Genomic DNA, 20103 nt, shown 5'->3' on the forward strand with positions numbered 1-20103 from the left:
GAGATCATGGAAATATTGTTCAACGGAGGTGAAACTAAGTTGTAATGAGGATGCTGCAGAATGGAGAGAAGGGCCTTCAGAGTATAGGACAGTGTCATAAGCATAAAGGTGGATCTTTGAACTGCCGGCATACTTGACTACATCATTAATGTAAATAGAGAACAGTGTCGGGCCTAAGATCGAGCCTTGAGGCACCCCTTTGGAGATGGTAAGAGGGTCGGAAAGAAAGTTTTCCGATTAACTTGCTGGACTCGATTGTTTAGGTAGCTGACAAACCAATTACAAGTGTTTGATGACAGGCCAATACTAGAGAGCCTCTGCAGGAGGATGGAATGGATGACGGAATCGAAGGCTTTTGTCAGGCCAATGAAGGCAGCAACACAAATCTGCTTGGAATCTAGGGAAGTAATGATATTGTCTAGGACCTTCAGAGCAGCTGTTGTGCATCCATAGCCAGGCTGCAACCCAGACTGCAGTTCGGACAAGATTTTGTTTGTGGCCAAAATAAGACTAAGCTGTTAGTGAACCAGTTTTTCTAAGACCTTAGCCAAGTAGGCAGGACAGAAATAGGTCAACAAATTATAGTTAACTTTTCACGATTTGGATTCACACAGCATGTGTGTATTAATCCAAAATATTTTAACTATATATTTCAATACTTTGTATTAAATACTTTAATTTGAATCTACTGAATTTAATGAGTGGTTTCTAAAGTTGAAGTAACTAAAATATAGTCCATTATATTAATTGTCACTTTGTTGCCTTAGTTTTTTATGAAGATAATGATAACATATTTCCGAATGTACGCGCTCAAACATTAGTACACTTTAACTAAGTGTACACTTTACCGAAGAGCGTAGAGTGTACGGCGAGTATTTGCCCCTCAATTGCGCGTTTCCGTTGGGCATGCAAATGCACAGGTGTCCAGTTTTTCGGGTGCGCTGTCTCCCCGCCGCATTTGCGACCATGTTCCACATTTCGAGAAACAACTTTGAACACTCCTATTTGGTTGTGTAGTTCGCTGAGGGCGTGTAGAGTATTTAGTCAGAGCCGAGGAGGAGAAGAAGAAGGAAGTAGAAGACGAAGTAGAAAAAGTAGAAAAAGGAGTAGAAGAAGAAGACGAAGAAGAAAAAGAAGAAAAAGAAGCGAAAGGCGGCATTGTCGTGAGTTAAAAGTTGTACTTGTTTTTTGCATTGGTGTTGTTTTACTTGTTTATTGCATTGTTATTGTCGTAAACTACACAGACTCGGAAATTCCAATTCGAGCCTGCACAAATTCAACTCTGAGCGAGGAAAAAGCTGGTCGAACGTTCGTTCTTACTGTCTATTTTATGAACCGTCCACAAATTACATGACCTAGGCCAGGCTGATTTATGTTACAAATTATTCTCGATAAAATAAGATTGTTTTAAATATCCTAATGCAGCAGTAACGGGACATGACAGACAAAAAAGATCCCTCGCCACTTCGCGCTTCATCTTTCGTTAATGCGATACTTCACGGATTTATAAGTGACGGGAGAATACTGCGGTCAAGCCATCAGGCTTTCGTTTTCTAGTGGTCAGGCCAGCCGCTCTTTAAAAAAAAAAGTGTACCCCTATTTCAGGCGTTGCGGTAAAACAGAGCGAAGGAAAAGAAGAACAGTGTGATAGCACGTAAACGCCGCAAAAGAGAGCAAATTGAAAGCATAGCATCCTGATAGCATGTAAAGACATAAAAATAAAAGCTTCAATGCAATGCTAGCAATGTGTTTGGCCATCCACGGAGCGGGGGCGGGGCAATGTCATACCAGCCAACTCACCGAACCCAGGTTAAGAACCACTGTCCTAGACAGTTTGGGGCCAATAGGTCACATGACCTGGGAGCTATTGAGCTAAAATGCAAACATTTAGCTATTAAGAGTTAAAATGCTAATATTTACAGTAATAAATTCACTAAAAATATTTAAAACATTGGAATAAAAATTGGGCGGCTCGGTTGGACACTGGTTAGCATGGCCGCCTCACAGTTCCGAGGGTGTGGGTTTGATTCCTCCCTGGGATAGTGACAAACGTAATTTCGATCTCTGTGTGTGTCTTGACACGCGGAGGAATTGACAATAAAGGAGACTTTGAGACTTTGACTTTGAAAAGTATGTCGAAGCGTGACGGGAGGGGCACAATTCAGAAAACGTGCTCAGCTCGTCGAAAAAATGCGATTTAAGCAATAAAATTAAAAATGCGCCTAAAACCTAAACCAAACGCTGCAGATGTTCATTTCTCCGTGCGCAGTGGTCAACTCGGCACTCTAAAGCCCCCTGAGAACTTTTTACTATGCCAACCTAACCACAGTGACGGGAGAGGCACAATTCAGAAAACGTGCTCAGCTCGTCGAGAAAATGCGATTTAAGCAATACAATTAAAAATGCTTATAAAACCTAAATCAAACGTTGCAGGTGGTCATGTCTTCATGTGCCGAGATCATCTCGGCATTCTAAAGCCCCCAGAGCACTTTTTACTATGCCAACCTAACCAGAGTGACGGGAGGGCACAATTCAGAAAATGTGCTCAGCTCAGCCCAAGTGAACTGCTAGATTCATCATATTCTGCGTCAAAAGAGGTTTCTGAATCGGATAAAATGATGCTAATATTGCCGCTAGAAATGGAGCTGTCGCTATCATCTGCCATGTTGTTTGGGTTCATTTTAGCTTTATTCTTAGTAATCGGTGTCCATTTTTAATTTCCAATGCGGCAAATGTGTTCACTTTATACATTCTATCAAATTCCGTTCTAATGGAAAAAAAAAAGGGATGTCTCTAGCCCTTTAAGTGTGGTTAGAACTGCTCTTACAATTCTAAGACAAGTAGTGGCTAGGTTAGAGATCAACATGTTCCCATCTGTGTCCTCTCCTCTACTGGCTAATTGTGTGTCATATGGGCAGACGCTGCAAAAAGTTGCCATGCACCGAATATATCCGCAATAATGGTTTTCCGATGCACCGAGGCATAGGTGTAGCGAGGGATTACTTTACAGCTTCAGGTAACAAAAACTGTTTCAGTATTTAGGAGATTAGAGTATATATATATATATATATATATATAGAGTATATTTTGGCTCCTTTAAATTGGAAAATATACAAAGACGACCATGTATTTTGTGTTACTTATGTCACAGGTATCTTATTTTATTGAATAATTTTATATATATTTTTACATTGACTAGATTTCTGTTTGCTTGGTAGAAACATTGTGTTTGGACATTTACCGTAGTTTCCGGACTATGAGTCGCTCCAGAGTATAATTTGCACCAGCCATAAAATGTATAATGAAGAGGAAAAAGACATAATTTGCACGTCCCATTTTTGGGGAAAATTTATTTGATAAAATCCAACACCAAGAACAGACATCATCTTTAAAGGCAATTTAAAATAAAAATAGAATAGGCAAGAACCAGCTGAAAGTGCGGTATGCTTACGTTACATAAACATAAACAAGGAACTGAGAACGTGCCTGACGTAACATATAAAGAGTTATTCAAATAACTATAGCATAAGTAACATTTGTCACTTAAAATAATTAAATCCAACGAAATCGTCATTCTCTGTAGCAGGCGGGAGAGGATCAAAATCCGGAGTCTCCCACCTAAATCGGGAAATATACCTTAAACAAATATGCTGGGTATCTGCAGGGTTGCAAAGCATATTAAAAGGTAGTCAATACAATTAGCGCAAAATAAGGCCATTAAAAAGTATCAAAAAGTAGTACATACCATCTGACGAGGTATTAAATTTTTGAACCACTATCCACCTTTAAAGGCCTAGAGACATCCCTTTTTTCTTTTCAATTAGAACGGAATTTGATAGAATGTATAAAGTGAACACATTTGCCGCATTGGAAATTAAAAATGGACACCGATTACCAAGAATAAAGCTAAAATGAAATGCCAGTTTATCGATCGGGTCCCGCACGAAGCCACACTGGCGGCGCCATTACTGTGACGTCACAAGTTGTACATCTGGATGTCAACAAACCCAAACAACATGGCAGATGATAGCGACAGCTCCGTTTCTAGCGGCAATATTAACATCATTTTATCCGATTCAGAAACCTCTTTTGACGCAGAATATGATGAATCAAGCAGTTCACTTGGGCTGAGCTGAGCACATTTTCTGAATTGTGCCGCTCCCGTCACTCTGGTTAGGTTGGCATAGTAAAAAGTGCTCTTGGGGGCTTTAGAGTGCAGAGTTGATCTCGGCACATGAAGACATGACCACCTGCAACGTTTGGTTTAGGTTTTATAAGCATTTTTAATTTTATTGCTTAAATCGCATTTTCTCGATGAGCTGAGCACGTTTTCTGAATTGTGCCTCTCCCGTCACTGTGGTTAGGTTGGCATAGTAAAAAGTTCTCAGGGGGCTTTAGAGTGCCGAGTTGACCACTGCGCGTGGAGAAATGAACATCTGCAGCGTTTGGTTTAGGTTTTAGGCGCGTTTTTAATTTTATTGCTTAAATCGCATTTTTTCGACGAGCTGAGCACGTTTTCTGAATTGTGCCCCTTCCGTCAAGCTTCGACATACTTTTCAAAGTCAAAGTCTCAAAGTCTCCTTTATTGTCAATTCCTCCGCATGTTAAGACACACAAAGAGATCGAAATTACGTTTCTCACTATCCCAGGGTGACAAGACAGAGTTCACAAAGCACATACAAGTAAACAACGCAGGAAAATTAAAACAAGAAGATGAACAATACGAGTGATAGCACGTTAGCCGCTCCCGATGCACAGCAGAGTCCGGAAAGATGACAGTCAACCAGGCCACTGTGAACACGAGCACACAGCAGGCACGCACTGTCCGGTTCGTGGATCCTATCAGGCGAATGCAACCAATCTTGTCGTCCCGCGAACGAACGTACGCCAGGAGAATGGAAGGCACGGCTAGGCGAGCTGGGTTGGCCGCAAACCTGGCCCGATGGTCTCCGCGCTGGCCCCTCTTCTCTTTTTCTTTACATTCACTGAAGCTAAACGGGTACAACTTGAGACGTCATGAGACGTCACTTCCGGCTGGCGGCTCGGTGCAGTCAAACTTGTCTGCGCGGCAAATTTAAATTATATTTTTCAGAGCAACAGCTTCCTTTTCGTTGTTTCGATCGTCAATTTATATTTATAAACCCATAAGCTAACTAAAACCGATTTATACATATACCGGTGTCTCTGGGCCTTTAAGGCACGCATCATGGAAAATCTACTTTTTTTGCTTTTACAATGATTGTCTTGTGTATTTGGAGTCTCTGGGAGTGTAGAAAAGTGTAATATACCGTATTTATTCTAATTATCGCCCAGGGCGATAATTAGAAAAGGTTTATGTCCAACAAGGGGGGTGGGCGATTAATAGAGATCACAATTTTGTCCGATCGCCAAGAGGCACTGAATTTTCTATATTTTGGCATTTTTTTCAGTCGATCATTCAAATCCGTCTGAAATCAAATATTTCCAGGAAAGATTCGCGTGGTTTCATTTTCCTTGACCCAATCAGAAAACGTGTCAATCCGGAACTATGATTATGACCTAATTTCAAGGCAAATCCTGCGGCATTTCATAGGCTCTCAGAACTAGGCAGTGAGTGAAGGTGTTTGATAAAATGGTTACAAATTCACACTTGGCGGGGGCGGTATTGAAATACCCTGCAAATACATAGTTTAGGGAGAAAAACAATTTAAAAGGGACATTCGACGTGCTGTCAAATCAGTCATATTTAAACTTGGGCAATGACGTCGGCATGTGGTCGCGGAGGAAGTTTTGGGGGGAATTTTTAGCAGCATGGGCAATAATTAGAGGCATTAATGTTTTTTATTTATGTAATTGCTAACACACACTGGGCTATTATTGGAATATGGGCGATAATTAGAATAAATACAGTATCCTTCCAAGTGCTGCAGAGATATTTTTATGATCTTTTTGGGGGCTATTTTTTACTCCGTTCAAATTTCTCCGTTTTCTATTACGTATTTTTATCTATTACATCTGTTGGGGCGGGACAAACCAAACAAGGTAATGGGTGTTGCCAAACGGAAATCCGAGTCATAAACATGCCGGATTCGCAAATCCGCCTTGTTTATGAGAGAATTCTGTAGTCCAAACAACTTAAGGATGTTGAAATGGAGAGATCAAAATGTTCCGTTGGTGGATGCGTCAATCCACACAAATCATTGCACCATCCCCTAACATCAGACCCTCAAAGAAGTGCCTGGTCAAATTTAGTTTTTCAAGAAGTGTTTCCACATCTGTTCTGCTTGATCAAGGATGAGTGTTTCAGAACTCTTTTATCAGTATAGAGAAGGATTCGCCGAAAGAATTTGTTTCATTCATAGTTCAGTTCCTTCACTCTATGGAAATGACAACACAGACAAAGCACGGCTCACATAAACCCCTTATAAAGAAAAATATAAATGAATTTCGCTTTCCCTCGCCCGGACGCGGGTCACCGGGGCCCCCCTCTGGAGCCAGGCCTGGTGTTGGGGCTGGAAGGCGAGTGTCTGGTGGCCGGGCCTTCGCCCATGGGGTCCGGCCGGGCACAGCCCGAAAAGGAAATGTGCGTCCCCCTTCCCATGGGTTCACCAACTGTGGCAGAGGCCAAAGGGGTCGGGTGCAAAGAGAGCTGGGTGGCGGTCCGATCCCTGGCTGCAGATGCTGGCTCCTTGGACATGGAATGTCACCTCTCTGGCTGGAAAGGAGCCCGAGCTGGTGTATGAGGCAGAAAAGTTCTCACTAGACAGTCATTTTGTGTCTGCACACAGTTTGGGTTCTGGTACAAGCCCTCTTGAGAGGGGCTGGATTCTCTTTTCCACTCTGGAGCTGCCCACGGTGAGAGGCGTTGAGCAGGTGTGGGTATACTTTTGGTCCCCGGCTGGGTGCCTGCAATGAATTGCTGAGCTGCAGCAAGTTTTGTCACCTCCGACTCTTTATTTCTCTCTTTTTTTTTTTTTTTTTATTAATGTCAGGAGTTTTTTGTTTCTCATGTTATCAAAATAAAGCTCTACACCAGCTGCCAGATGGAGTTGTACTCCCAGTTCTTCATAACATCATGATCAATGAGTAGCCTCCTTCGGGTGGGGGGGACGGGTCCTGACTGTTGTTTGTGTCTATGCACCAAACGACAGCTCAGAGTACCCACACTTTTCTGAGTCCTGGAGTGCTGGAGAGCGCTCCTTCTGGGGACTCCATCGTTCTACTGGAGGACTTCAATGCTCACGTAGGCAATGACAGTGAGACCTGGAAAGGCGTGATTGGGTGGAATGGCCCCCCTGAGCTGAACCCGAGCAGTGTTCTATTATTGGACTTCTGTGCTTGACACGGATTGTCAATAATGAACATCATGTTCAAACATAAGGGTGTCCATGTGTACACTTGGCACCAGGACACCCTAGGCTGCAGTTCGATGATCGACTTCGTGTCATCGGATTTGCGGCCGCATGTTTTGGACACTCAGGTGAAGAGAGGGGCGGAGCTGTCAACTGATCACCACCTGTTGGTGCGTTGGCTCCGATGGTGAGAGAAGATGCTGGTCAGACCTGGCAAACCCAAACGTACTGTGAGGGTCTGCTGGGAACGTCTGGCAGAATCCCCTGTTAGGAAAAACTTCAACTTCCACCTACGGCAGAGCTTTTCCCACGTCCTGGAGGAGGCAGGGGACATAGAGTCCGAGAGGACCATGTTCCTTGCCTCCATTGTTGAGGTAGCCGACTGAAGCTGTGGCCGTAAGGTGGTCGGTGCCTATCGTGGCGGCAACCCCCAAACCTGCTGGTGGACACCGGCGGTAAGAGATGGCATCAAGCTGTGGAAGAAGTCCTATTGGGCTGTTTTGGCCTGTGGGATGCCGGAGTCAGCCGGCAGGTACCGGATGGCCAAGCTGAACGCGGTTTCAGCGGTTGCTGAGGCAAAAACCCGGGCGTGGGAGAAGTTTGGCGAGGCCATGGAGAATGACTTCCGGACGGCTTCGAGGAAATTCTGGTCCACCATCCGGCATCTCATCAGGGGGAAGCAGTGCACCGTCAACACTGTTTATAGTGGAGATGGCGTGCTGCTTACCTCGACTCGGGACGTCGTGAGCCAGTGGAGAGAATACTTCGAAGACCTCCTCAATTCCAGCAAAGCACCTTCCATTGTGGAAGCAGGGCCTTGAGACTCTGAGGTGGATTCTCCAATCACCTATGGTCACGAGCTATGAAAAAACAAGATCCCGGGTACAATTGGCCGAATTGAGTTTTTTTCCGCAGGGTTTGGGCTCTCCCTTAGAGATAGGGTGAGAAGCTCGGTCATCCGGGAGAGACTCGGAGTAGAGCCGGTCATCCTCCACGTTGAGATGAGCCAGATGAGGTGGCTCGGGCATCTTACCAGGATGCCTCCTGGACGCCTACCTGGGGAGGTGTTCCGGGCATGTCTCACCGGCAGGAGACCTCGTCGACGACCCAGGACGCGCTGGAGAGACTATGTCTCTCAGCTGGCCTGGGAATGCCTTGGGATCCCCCAGGATGAGCTGGACGGATCCCCCGGGATGAGCTGGATGAAGTGGCTGCGGAGAGTGAAGTCTGGGAGTCCCTCCTAAAGCTGCTGCCCCTGTGACCCGACCCCGGATAAGTGGAATAAGATGGATGGACGGATTATGAATTTGTGATTTTTTTTTTTTAATTTTTTTTTTTGTGTGGAGGGATTCCACGATGTACTGAAGCCGCGATAAATGAACCGCGATATATCGAGGGATTACTGAATATCCCTATACACATATACCCACAAGTATAGATGACCATGCATACATACATATCCATGCGCACGCACGCACGCACGCACGCACGCACGCACGCACGCACGCACGCACGCACGCACGCACGCACGCACACACACACACACACACACACACACACACACACACACTGTTTGATAAGATAACTATGTCAGTAAATTTAAATAGTTTGGATTGTATGAAAAGTGGAGTTGTATGTTCCAAGTAATTGACTTTATGAATAGTCCTTATTGCACTTTTCTGCAGGATGATAAGTGGCTGTTGTGAAGTTTTGTAAGTATTTCCCCAAACGGTCTTTTGTTGTCTATTGCATCTGTGATTTCCTTGATTGATTCCGTTAAGGGCTGTGCTCTTGATCTGTTAACCCTAACTTCTCTGCAATTAATTTGTTTTTCCAAAAATTCATCCATTCTACTGTTATAAAGCCTTTCCAATATTTTTGATTGTTGTGGCAATATTGTAGTTTTACAGTTGTTTGCTCCCAATTTTATAAAGCGAAATGACTTTAGCAATTTTCATCTCTTTTGGGAATGTACCAGTTAGAATAGACAAATTACAGATATGCACAAGTGGCTTTGAAATCCCCTAAATGATTTGCTTAACTAATGTTATATCAGAGCCATTGCAGTCAGTAGATGTTTTGTTGTTGCACTGTTTTAAAATGTTAATACCGTATTGCCCCGAATATAAGATGACCCGGATTATAAGACAACCCCCTCTTTTTCAAGACTCAAGTTTGAAATAAGACTTTTTGAACACCAAATTTAATTTTTATCCAGAAAATGATTACATCTGAAACAAATTATTTTAACAATATATTTGAGAGAAAAAGCATGTTGTTTTGCCTCATTCAAATCATGCAAAAACTGTCTATCACATCTTAATATCTAAACATTTATATATGTAAACTAAAGTAAATAACTCACATTTGTAAATGAATGGCTTCTGGTTTTTGAAATGGAAACAAACCAATCAACTGTAATAAAACAACAAAATTGCAATAACTGCATTAACCATCAAAGTGAAGTCTATTTGTAACTGTAGTCTCGAAACAAATCTGAATAAGGAAAAACATTGCAATAAAATAATGCAAAATGCTACCAGTATTGTTGGGGAGCCTGTAGACTATAGGGGGTTGGCTCGGATGGTTATGCTCTTTTCACCCCCGGGGGTTGGTCAGAACACAGGAGGGAAGACGTGGTTCAGTTTTGATTGTTTTACTGAATTATTGGCATAAAAATAACAGGCACTGTGGCTCATAGAGGCATATAGGCAAAGTGGCAAAAGGGTGTTTTGTGAAGCGTGTGAAATGTGTGTGTGTGTGTGGTTTGTGGGGTGTGTGCGTGTGGTTCTGCAACAAACAGAAATACAGCACGTAAGTCAACGCTCAACTTCTGATGTCACACAACACTAGTAGACGGCACACATTACATAACTAACTGCGTGTAATGGTTCCGCTATACTAAATAACCATAAATGAAATACTCTCTGCAACGCACCAAACATAGGTCATTGAGACAACAAAATACATTTGCTGGCGACCGTTAGTCGCTGTGCCGCTGCGTAACCGCTACTCGTACGATGCGAGGCAAACTTAAAGGAGCGCGCCGGAGCTGTCAATCAAACGGCGTGCACACGAAGCAAACTGCGCTCGGACAAACGGCACAACAGTGGACAGTCGTAACAATGAAATGTATATACTCACTTTGTGTCAAAGACGCACACGATCACAGCAACATACTCAGTTGATACCTGCAACCTTTAACTTACTAACTTACCGTTGCGCACAAGCTCCAACAATCGCGATAAACTGAGGTAACTCACGGGAGACGTACGGCGCGGTGATGTAACTTTAAAGGTATCTGGCGCCATCTAGTGTTGTGAATGTTTATATTGTCTAGACTCCGAATGTAAGACGACCCCCAATTTTCAGTATTATTTCAATGCAAAAAAACATCGTCTTATATTCGGGACAATACGGTAATTTCATTTTCCTCAACTGCCTTCAAAAACATTGGGGATTATTTTCTATGAGTTCATCCCTGTACTCTGTATTCGGCGCTGGATTCTGTTTTTTTTTTTGTTGCTATTTCAGGCCCAACGTTCATACAAAGAACTGATTAAAACCGCTCGCCACCTCATCAATATTATAATTCCATCCATCCATCCATCTTCTTCCGCTTAGATTCCAATTTTTGTTCCAAGATGGCGGCGCGCACGGACGCAGCGGCTTACGGCTCTCCACGCCAGTGCTCTTTTTTCCTTGCCTATATTTTTTTATTTTCACTCTTTGGCACACTTTCCACTCGCTCACGGACATTGGATACCAAGCACGGATACCTATTTCAAGTGACTTTCACCGCAAGCACAACATCCCAGACGAGATTGCGAGACCGCCGGGGTCTCCGTGGATTGTTGTCGGGTCTGGGAGGCGACGCAGGCGAAGAAGAGAGAGGAAGCAAAAGCGAGGCCGTCGGTCTGGCCTAATGCTAAGGCTACGTAAACAACCGCACAAGCCGCCTCTCCCGAGCCTGTTTCTCTCCAACGCCAGATCCCTGCTGCATAAAATGGATGACCTGGATCTACAGCTCACGGGAAACCACTACGTCCGGGACTGTTGTGTGATTATTATAACCGAAACCTGGCTGCGCCCGGATATCCCCGATGCTAGCATGCAGCTAGCAAGCCGCTCCCTGCTACGCGCGGACAGAACATTGGACTCCGGTAAACGCAGAGGTGGGGGGCTTTGTATGTATGTGCACGAAAACTGGTGCAACAATGCGACCATCGTAGGCAGCCACTGCTGTCCGGACCTCAAGTACATGGCAGTCAGGTGCCGGCCTTTTTTCCTCCCGAGGGAGCTAGCTGTTGTTATCGTCATTGCTGTTTACATTCCACCCGACGCTGACGTAAGCACGGCACTCTCTATCCTGCTGAGAGCTGTGAGTGAACAACAACGGGCTCACCCTGATGGCTTCCACATTGTAGCGGGGGATTTTAACAAGGCCAACTTAAAGACTGTACTGCCGAATTTCAACCAGCACGTAAAGTGTGCTTCACGGGGTGAGAACACCCTGGACCATGTCTACACCAACATCAAACATGCATACAGAGCTATCCCCCTCCCCCACCTCGGGCAATCAGACCATCTGTCCCTCCTGCTCTTCCCTGCCTACACCCCCCTCAGACACAAACTCAGACCCACCTTAAGGACCATCACTTCCTGGCCTGAGGATGCACTCCACAAACTCAAAGACTGTTTTCAACGGACAGACTGGGACCTGTTCGACCACCAGGAGCTGGGGACACACACAGACACAGTTCTGGGCTACATCCAGTTCTGCGCCAGCAATGTGACTGTGACCAAAACCATCCGTGTCTTCCCTAACCAGAAACCCTGGATGTGCAGCCAGGTCCGCTCTCTCCTCAGAGCTCTGTACAGCGCTGCCAGAGCTGAGCTGAGGAGAGGAGTCAAACGGGCGAAAGCGGACCACAGACAACGCATCGAGTCCCACCTGTCCAGCAACAACGGCCGCAAGGTGTGGCAGGGCATCCAGGAGATCACCAACTTCAGGGGCAGTGCCGCTCAAGTCGAAGACCAAGGCGCACAGCTGGCAGAGGAGCTAAACAGCTTCTTTGCTCGGTTTGGAACATCCCAGCAGCACTCCCCTGTCCCTGCCCTGCCCCCTCCCCCACCCAGCTCTGACATCACTCCACTCACTGTTCAGGAGCACAAGGTCAGAAAGGTGCTCCTTACAGTGAATCCCAGAAAGGCCGCAGGCCCGGATGGGGTCCCCGGCAAGGTGCTGAGGGCATGCGCTGAGGAGCTCGCCCCCACCTTCACCACGATTTTCAACCGCTCCCTGGCCCTAGCAACCGTCCCGCCCTGCCTGAAAACCTCAACCATTATCCCAGTGCCGAAGAAGTCGGCCATCTCTAGCCTGAATGATTACCGACCAGTGGCCCTCACTCCGGTGATCATGAAGTGCTTTGAGAGGCTGGTTCTTCAGCACATCAAGGATTATCTTCCCCCACACCTCGACCCCCACCAGTTTGCATACCGGACCAACAGATCCACAGAGGACGCCATCGCCGTAGCCCTCCATTGTGCGGTGAACCACCTGGAGCAGCAGCAGAGCTATGTCCGGATGCTCTTTGTGGATTACAGTTCGGCATTCAACACCATCCTCCCGGACAGACTCACCACAAAGCTGGACACTCTCGGACTCCCCTCTCTCACATGTGCCTGGATTAATGACTTTCTGACCAACCGACTCCAGGCTGTGAGAGTTGGCTCCCGCCTCTCCTCCACCCGTACGCTGAGCATCGGCTCCCCACAGGGCTGTGTGTTGAGCCCCCTCCTCTTCTGCCTCTACACTCATGATTGCAGACCGGCTCACAACCACAACCGGATTGTCAAGTTTGCCGACGATACCACTGTGGTCGGTCTCATCTCCAATGGCGATGAGGTAGCCTACAGAGAGGAGGTCCTGGAGCTGGTCGACTGGTGCTCTGAGAACAATCTCGCTCTGAACACCAAGAAGACCAACGAGCTCATCATAGACTTCAGAAGACACAGCCCTGAGCCAACTCCCCTCTTCATCAACGGCGAGCAGGTGGAGAGGGTCCACAGCACCAAGTACCTGGGCGTCCACATCTCTGACCGGATCTCCTGGTCAGAGAACATCACCACCATCGTCAAGAAGGCTCAGCAGCGGTTACACTTCCTGAGAGTCCTCAGGAGGTACAACCTCAACACCGACCTGTTGCTGACCTTCTACCGATCTTCCATCGAGAGTCTACTGACCTACTGCATCGTAGTATGGTTCGGCAGCTCCACCGCCGCTGACAGGGAGAAGCTGCAGAGAGTGGTGAAGGCAGCCCAGAGGATCATCGGCCGCCCTCTCCCCTCCCTTACGGACATCTACACTACCCGCTGCCTCAGCAGGGCTAAGGCCATCTCAGCGGACAGCTCCCACCCTGGCTCCGCCCTGTTTGACCTGTTGCCCTCTGGAAGACGCTACAGGCAAATGAAGACCAGGACAAACAGACTCAAAAACAGTTTCTTTCCCCAAGCCATAGCCGCCCTCAACTCCAGCCGACACTGATGACACTTTCCTCCTGCACTACTACTGCACTTTGTCCGCACTACTGTTTCTGATTATTCATCTACTTTTCTACTAGTCGATTACTTGACTATGTTACTCGTATCTACCTCATGCACTGGATGGAGGTCTCCAATTTCATTGTACTATGTAGAATGACAATAAAGGTTTTCTGATTCTGATTCTGATTATCCGGGGTCGGGTCGCGGGGGCAGCAGCTTTAGGAGGGACTCCTAGACTTCCCTCTCCCCAGCCACTTCATCCAGCTCATCCCGGGGGATCCCAAGGCGTTCCCAGGCCAGCTGAGAGACATAGTCTCTCCAGCGCGTCCTGGGTCGTCCCCGGGGTCTCCTACCGGTGGGACATGCCCGGAACACCTCCCCAGGGAGGCGTCCAGGAGGCATCCTGATAAGATGCCCGAGCCACCTCATCTGGCTCCTCTCAACGTGGAGGAGTAGCGACTCTACTCCGAGTCTCTCCCGGATGACCGAGCTTCTCACCCTATCTCTAAGGGAGAGCCCGGACATCCTGCGGAGAAAACTCATTTCGGCCGCTTGTATCCGAGATCTCGTTCTTTCGGTCACGACCCATAGCTCGTGACCATAGGTGAGGGTAGGAGCGTAAATCGACCGGTAAATTGAGAGCTTTGCCTTTTGGCTCAGCTCTCTCTTCACCACAACGGACCGGTACAGGGTCCGCATTACTGCCGACGCTGCACCGATCCGCCTGTCGATCTCACGCTCCATCCTCCCCTTACTCGTGAACAAGACTCCAAGATACTTGAACTCCTCCACTTGGGGCAGGATCTCATCCCCGATCCGGAGAGGGCATTCCACCCTTTTCCGATCGAGGACCATGGACTCGGATTTGGAGGTGCTGACCCTCATCCAGACCGCTTCACACTCGGCTGCGAACCGTTCCAGCGAGAGCTGGAGATCACGGCCTGAAGAAGCCAACAGCACCACGTCATCTGCAAAAAGCAGAGACGCGATACTGAGGTCCCCAAACCGGACCCCCTCAACGCCTCGGCTGCGCCTAGAAATTCTGTCCATAAAAATTATGAACAGAATCGGTGACAAAGGGCAGCCTTGGCGGAGTCCAACCCTCACTGGGAACGAATCCGACTTACTGCCGGAAATGCGGACCAGACTCTGGCATCGGTGATACAGGGACCGAACTGCCCTTATCAGTTGGCTCGGCACCCCGTACTCCCGAAGCACCCTCCACAGAACCTCCCGAGGGACACGGTCGAACGCCTTCTCCAAATCCACAAAACACATGTGGACTGGTTGGGCGAACTCCCATGCACCCTCGAGGATCCTGCCGAGGGTGTAGAGCTGGTCCACTGTTCCACGGCCAGGACGAAAGCCACACTGCTCCTCCTGAATCCGAGGTTCGACCTCCCGACGGACCCTCCTCTCCAGCACCCCTGAATAGACCTTACCAGGGAGGCTGAGGAGTGTGATTCCCCTGTAATTGGAACACACCCTCCGGTCCCCCTTCTTAAAGAGGGGAACCACCACCCCAGTCTGCCAATCCAGAGGCACTGTCCCCGATGTCCACGCAACGTTGTAGAGGCGTGTCAGCCATGACAGCCCCACAACATCCAGAGCCTTTAAGAACTCCGGGCGGATCTCATCCACCCCCGGGGCCTTCCCACCGAGGAGTTTTTTAACTACCTCAGTGACTTCGACCCCAGAGATTGGAGAATCCGCCTCAGAGTCTCCAGGCCCTGCTTCCTCAATGAAAGGCGTGTAGGTGGAATTGAGGAGGTCTTCGAAGTATTCTCCCCACCGACTCACGACGTCCCGAGTCGAGGTCAGCAGCACGCCATCCCCACTGTAAACAGTGTTGACGTTGCACTGCTTCCCCCTCCTGAGATGCCGGATGGTGGACCAGAATTTCCTCGAAGCCGTCCGAAAGTCATTCTCCATGGCCTCACCGAACTCCTCCCACGCCCTGGTTTTTGGCTCAGCAACCGCCAAAGCCGCGTTCCGCTTGGCCATCCGGTACCTGTCAGCTGCATCCGGAGTCCCGCAGGCCAAAACGGCCCGATAGGACTCCTTCTTCAGCTTGACGGCATCCCTTACCGCCGGTGTCCGCCAGCGGGTTCGGGGATTGCCGCCACGACAGGCACCAACAACCTTACGGCCACAGCTCCGGTCGGCCACCTCAACAATGGAGGCGCGGAACATGGTCCACTCAGACTCAATGTCCCCCGCCTCCCCCGGGACGTGGGAAAAGCTCTGCCGGAGGTGGGAGTTGAAACTCTTCCTGACAGGAGATTCTGCCAGACGTTCCCAGCAGACCCTCACAGAGCGTTTGGGTCTGCCAGGTCGGACCGGCATCTTCCCCCACCATCGGAGCCAACCCACCACCAGGTGGTGATCAGTTGACAGCTCCGCCCCTCTCTTCACCCGAGTGTCCAAAACATGCGGCCGCAAATCCGATGACACGACTACAAAGTCGATCATCGAACTGCGGCCTAGGGTGTCCTGGTGCCAAGTGCACACATGGACACCCTTATGTTTGAACATGGTGTTCATTATTGAAAATCCGTGTCGAGCACAGAAGTCCAACAATAGAACACCGCTCGGGTTCAGATCAGGGGGGCCGTTCCTCCCAATCACGCCCTTCCAGGTCTCACTGTCATTGCCCACGTGAGCATTGAAGTCACCCAGTAGAACGATAGAGTCCCCAGAAGGAGCGCTCTCCAGCACTTCCTCCAGGGACCCCAAGAAGGGTGGGTACTCTGAGCTGCCGTTTGGTGCATAGACACAAACAACAGTCAGGACCCGTCCCCCCACCCGAAGGCGGAGGGAGGCTACCCTCTCGTTCACCGGGGTGAACCCCAATGTGCAGGCGCCCAGCCGGGGGGCAATAAGTATACCCACACCTGCTCGACGCCTCTCACCGTGGGCAACTCCAGAGTGGAAGAGAGTCCAGCCCCTCTCAAGAGGGCTTGTACCAGAACCCAAACTGTGTGTGGAGGCTAGTCCGACTATATCTAGTCGGAATCTTTCTGCCTCGCACACCAGCTCGGGCTCCTTTCCAGCCAGAGAGGTGACATTCCATGTCCCAAGAGCCAGCTTCTGCAGCCGGGGTTCAGACCGCCAAGGTCCCTGCCTTTGGCTGCCGCCCAGCTCACATTGCACCCAACCCCTTCGGCTCCTCCCACAGGTGGTGAGCCCATGGGAAGGGGGACCCATGTTTCCATTTCGGGCTATGCCCGGCCGGGCCCCAATATTATAATTTTCAATATAATTTTTAACAAAATGTTTAGGTAAATTGTTTTATTTGGTACCATCTCTAATAGTGTTGTTTAGAGATGGTATCATTCTCTAATTTATTTTTATAGTATTCTTTTTTGCTTAATCTCATGCATGATATTACTGTATTTTCTGGACTATAAATCTCAGTTTTTTTTCATAGTTTGGCCGAGGGTGTGACTTATCGTCAGGAGCGGCTTATATGCAATGTTCCCTCTAAAATTTCAAGTGTCTGTGTCAACACACAAGCTACCTGTACACACTGTGGACCACTGTGTACAACACCAGATTAAATAATAGATAGATAGATAGATAGATAGATAGATAGATAGATAGATAGATAGATAGATAGATAGATAGAACTTTAACTTGCTCGGGGTCGGATTTTGTTTTGTGTGACAGCTGGTTCCTTTTCTGTAATAGTTTTCCTGGAATAGTGTACCGATCCCGTCCCATCTTGAGCCTTTGTACAATTCCAACAGCTTTCAAATAACATTTCTACCGAATGTGACACTTGAGCTAGCCAAATGTCCATTCAGTCCATATTTTACCCTCCGTAAACTTGCCCGCCACTTTGGCTTCACTGCATGTTTTGCATAGTAGATCATTCTCACTCGAAAAAGAGAAAATCACACCCAGTTTCACCGTTTGCTCTTTTATTTACGCACACTCCGACAACCATTCCATCTTAAAAGGACCGCTGCATCTTTTATTTACTTTGGCTTGGCAAGTGGATGTGTCGCCGCTCGTTCGTTTCGCCATGATAAGGGGTTAGCTCACTTAGTAGCATTTGCATATCTTGACTCCGCCGTACTGTTGTTAGCTAGCTAACCTGCATGGCACGGATGGGCACCTGTCAATCACTGATTTAGACTACAAAAAGTTACACTTAATTAGGTTAGATTACGTCAAACATTAGATATTAATATATGCTGAATTTTATTTTGTTTGCAGCATGGAGTTTCTTGTGCGCAGAGACTGCGCAAGCAGTGCGCAATTGCGCAGCTGCGAAGCTTAGAGGGAAGGGCTGCTTATATGTGAAATTATTAACACATTATTACTTGATCATTAACACATTACTTACGTACTAGTAAATTGATCACTTCACGTTATTTCCTTTTTAAACCGCATGAGATCGCACGGGAGTGCGGGGTGCAAAACCAACTGATAAGGGCGGTTCGGTCCCTGTATCATCGATGCCAGAGTCCGCATTTCTGGCAGTAAGTTGGATTCGTTCCAGTGAGGGTTGAACTCCGCCAAGACTGCCCTTTGTCACCGTCGGCTGTAATGCGGACTCTACCGATCTGTCATGGTGAAAATAGAGCTGAGCAAAAAGGCAAAGCTCTACGCTCCTCCCATCGCCTATGGTCACGAGCTATGGGTCGTGAACAAAAGAACAAGATCAAGGATACAAGCGGCCGAAATGAGTTTCCTCCGCAGGGTGTTCGGGCTCTCCCTTAGAGATAGGGTGAGAAGCTCAGTCATCCATTAGGCTCTACCTATGTAATTTTGCACTGCACCAGCTATACTCCGTTGCGGGCTCGACGGTACACGTCTTCGCCATGCTCCTTGATGATGTTGAATTTCTATCGATAGTCTTAGGAGACATTCTCGACTGCACTATTTGTTTTTACACTGCTTCTTCTTCTTCTGTCGTATGACTTCAGACTTGCAGCTCTGTTGAGGCGAACCAGGTCAATGTGTCGTCGTCCAGATCAATCAGGCCTTGTTTGCCATTCGGTGTTTGGGGCAACTGCTGCTGATGTGCTCTACTGTTTGGACTGGGTCCCCACACTCGCGTCCAACGCCGGTCCTCAGGCGATTGAGGGTTGTCCACTGTTTCCGGGGCAAGTCCTGGCCAGAGATGTCTGTGGGGTCATTGATATAGTGGTGCAGCCTAGATGGTTCTGCTGACTTCCACTGTTCTCTCCATTTGGTCTTGACCCAGGTGGCCTTGGAAGTGTCCGCTGATGTTGTGCTGAGCAGCTCCATGGGCTTGGATGGCAAAGGGGCGTCGTGACTTTAGGCGCACGCGTCGTGGTGTCTCTGTGATGATCTTATAGAGGAGGTGGGATTCACTGGTCTGTGCCTTTCGGGAGAGGGCCAGCGTGGCTGCTTCTCGTCTGATGTTAGCCGGGGCGATGCCTGCGAGGACAGGCAGTTGGTTTACTGGGGTGGCTCGCAGGCACCCCGAGACAGTCCGCAGGGCGCTCTTGAGGGCGACATCCAACTTCTTGACATGGGGGCTATGGCACCAGGCCGGGGCACAGTACTCGGCAGCTGAGAACACCAGGGCCAGCGTGGACATGTGCAGTGTCTTCGTCGTGGATCCCCAGGTGGTGCTATGCTAAGCGGCGTATAAGACCATCAACAAGTTTTTACACTGCTAACGCCCCAAGACGAACAGGGAATGGCAGAGGAAAAGAGACAAGGCGGTGGCTGGTGCGTTGGTTCGGAGTCGAAAATTGATTCGTAAGTAGCTGAAAAATCGCAAAGCTCCGGTTTGTATCTCAAAAGGTTCGTAAGTATATGCGTTCGTTGGTAACTTCCGATGCAGTTCATTGTGGGGGGTGGCTCACGGAAGTGTTACTTGTTTTTTGCTGTTCTGCCAGTGAGTGTCTGTGAGTGAAAAACGTGGCTAAATACATGTCTGTCACAAATATTGGCATATATTGGAATTTACCTTCGTAAGTAGCTGTACCAGTTTAGTTACACGTACAAATTTGGTTTCTGGTTAATGTATCAACATTTATAAACATGCCATTTAGTCAGCAGTACCTTAAAAATGTATATTTGTTCAGATTAATTACGTTTAACTATTTTTGATTCACTCGCTTCTTTTCACTCCGTTGTTAGAAAGAAAAGATACAGTGAACCCTTGTTTTTCGCGGGTGTTATGTTCGAAAAAGAACCCGGATAGGCAAAATCTGTGACGTAGTAACCTTTTTTTTTGGGGGGG

At 47.8% G+C, this 20103-nt stretch overlaps 1 protein-coding gene across 11 annotated transcripts in view; it reads left to right on the top strand.

Moving 5' to 3' along the window:
* Positions 1-733: 733 nt before the first annotated feature.
* Positions 734-20103, top strand: part of spdl1 (spindle apparatus coiled-coil protein 1) — a 232230-nt gene continuing 212860 nt past the window's right edge. The window contains exons 1-2 of one of the 11 annotated variants that reach the window (XM_049740227.2): positions 740-1163; positions 9017-9043. The gene's annotated coding sequence lies outside the window, so the exon portion shown is untranslated. Of the gene's footprint in view, positions 1164-9016; positions 9044-20103 lie in introns of all 11 variants that reach the window. The other 10 variants (XM_049740274.2, XM_049740261.2, XM_049740280.2 and 7 more) reach the window with 10 other exon arrangements.

This window comes from Syngnathus scovelli, chromosome 1, assembly GCF_024217435.2.
Source record: "Syngnathus scovelli strain Florida chromosome 1, RoL_Ssco_1.2, whole genome shotgun sequence".
In the NCBI taxonomy this organism is placed as follows: domain Eukaryota; kingdom Metazoa; phylum Chordata; class Actinopteri; order Syngnathiformes; family Syngnathidae; genus Syngnathus; species Syngnathus scovelli.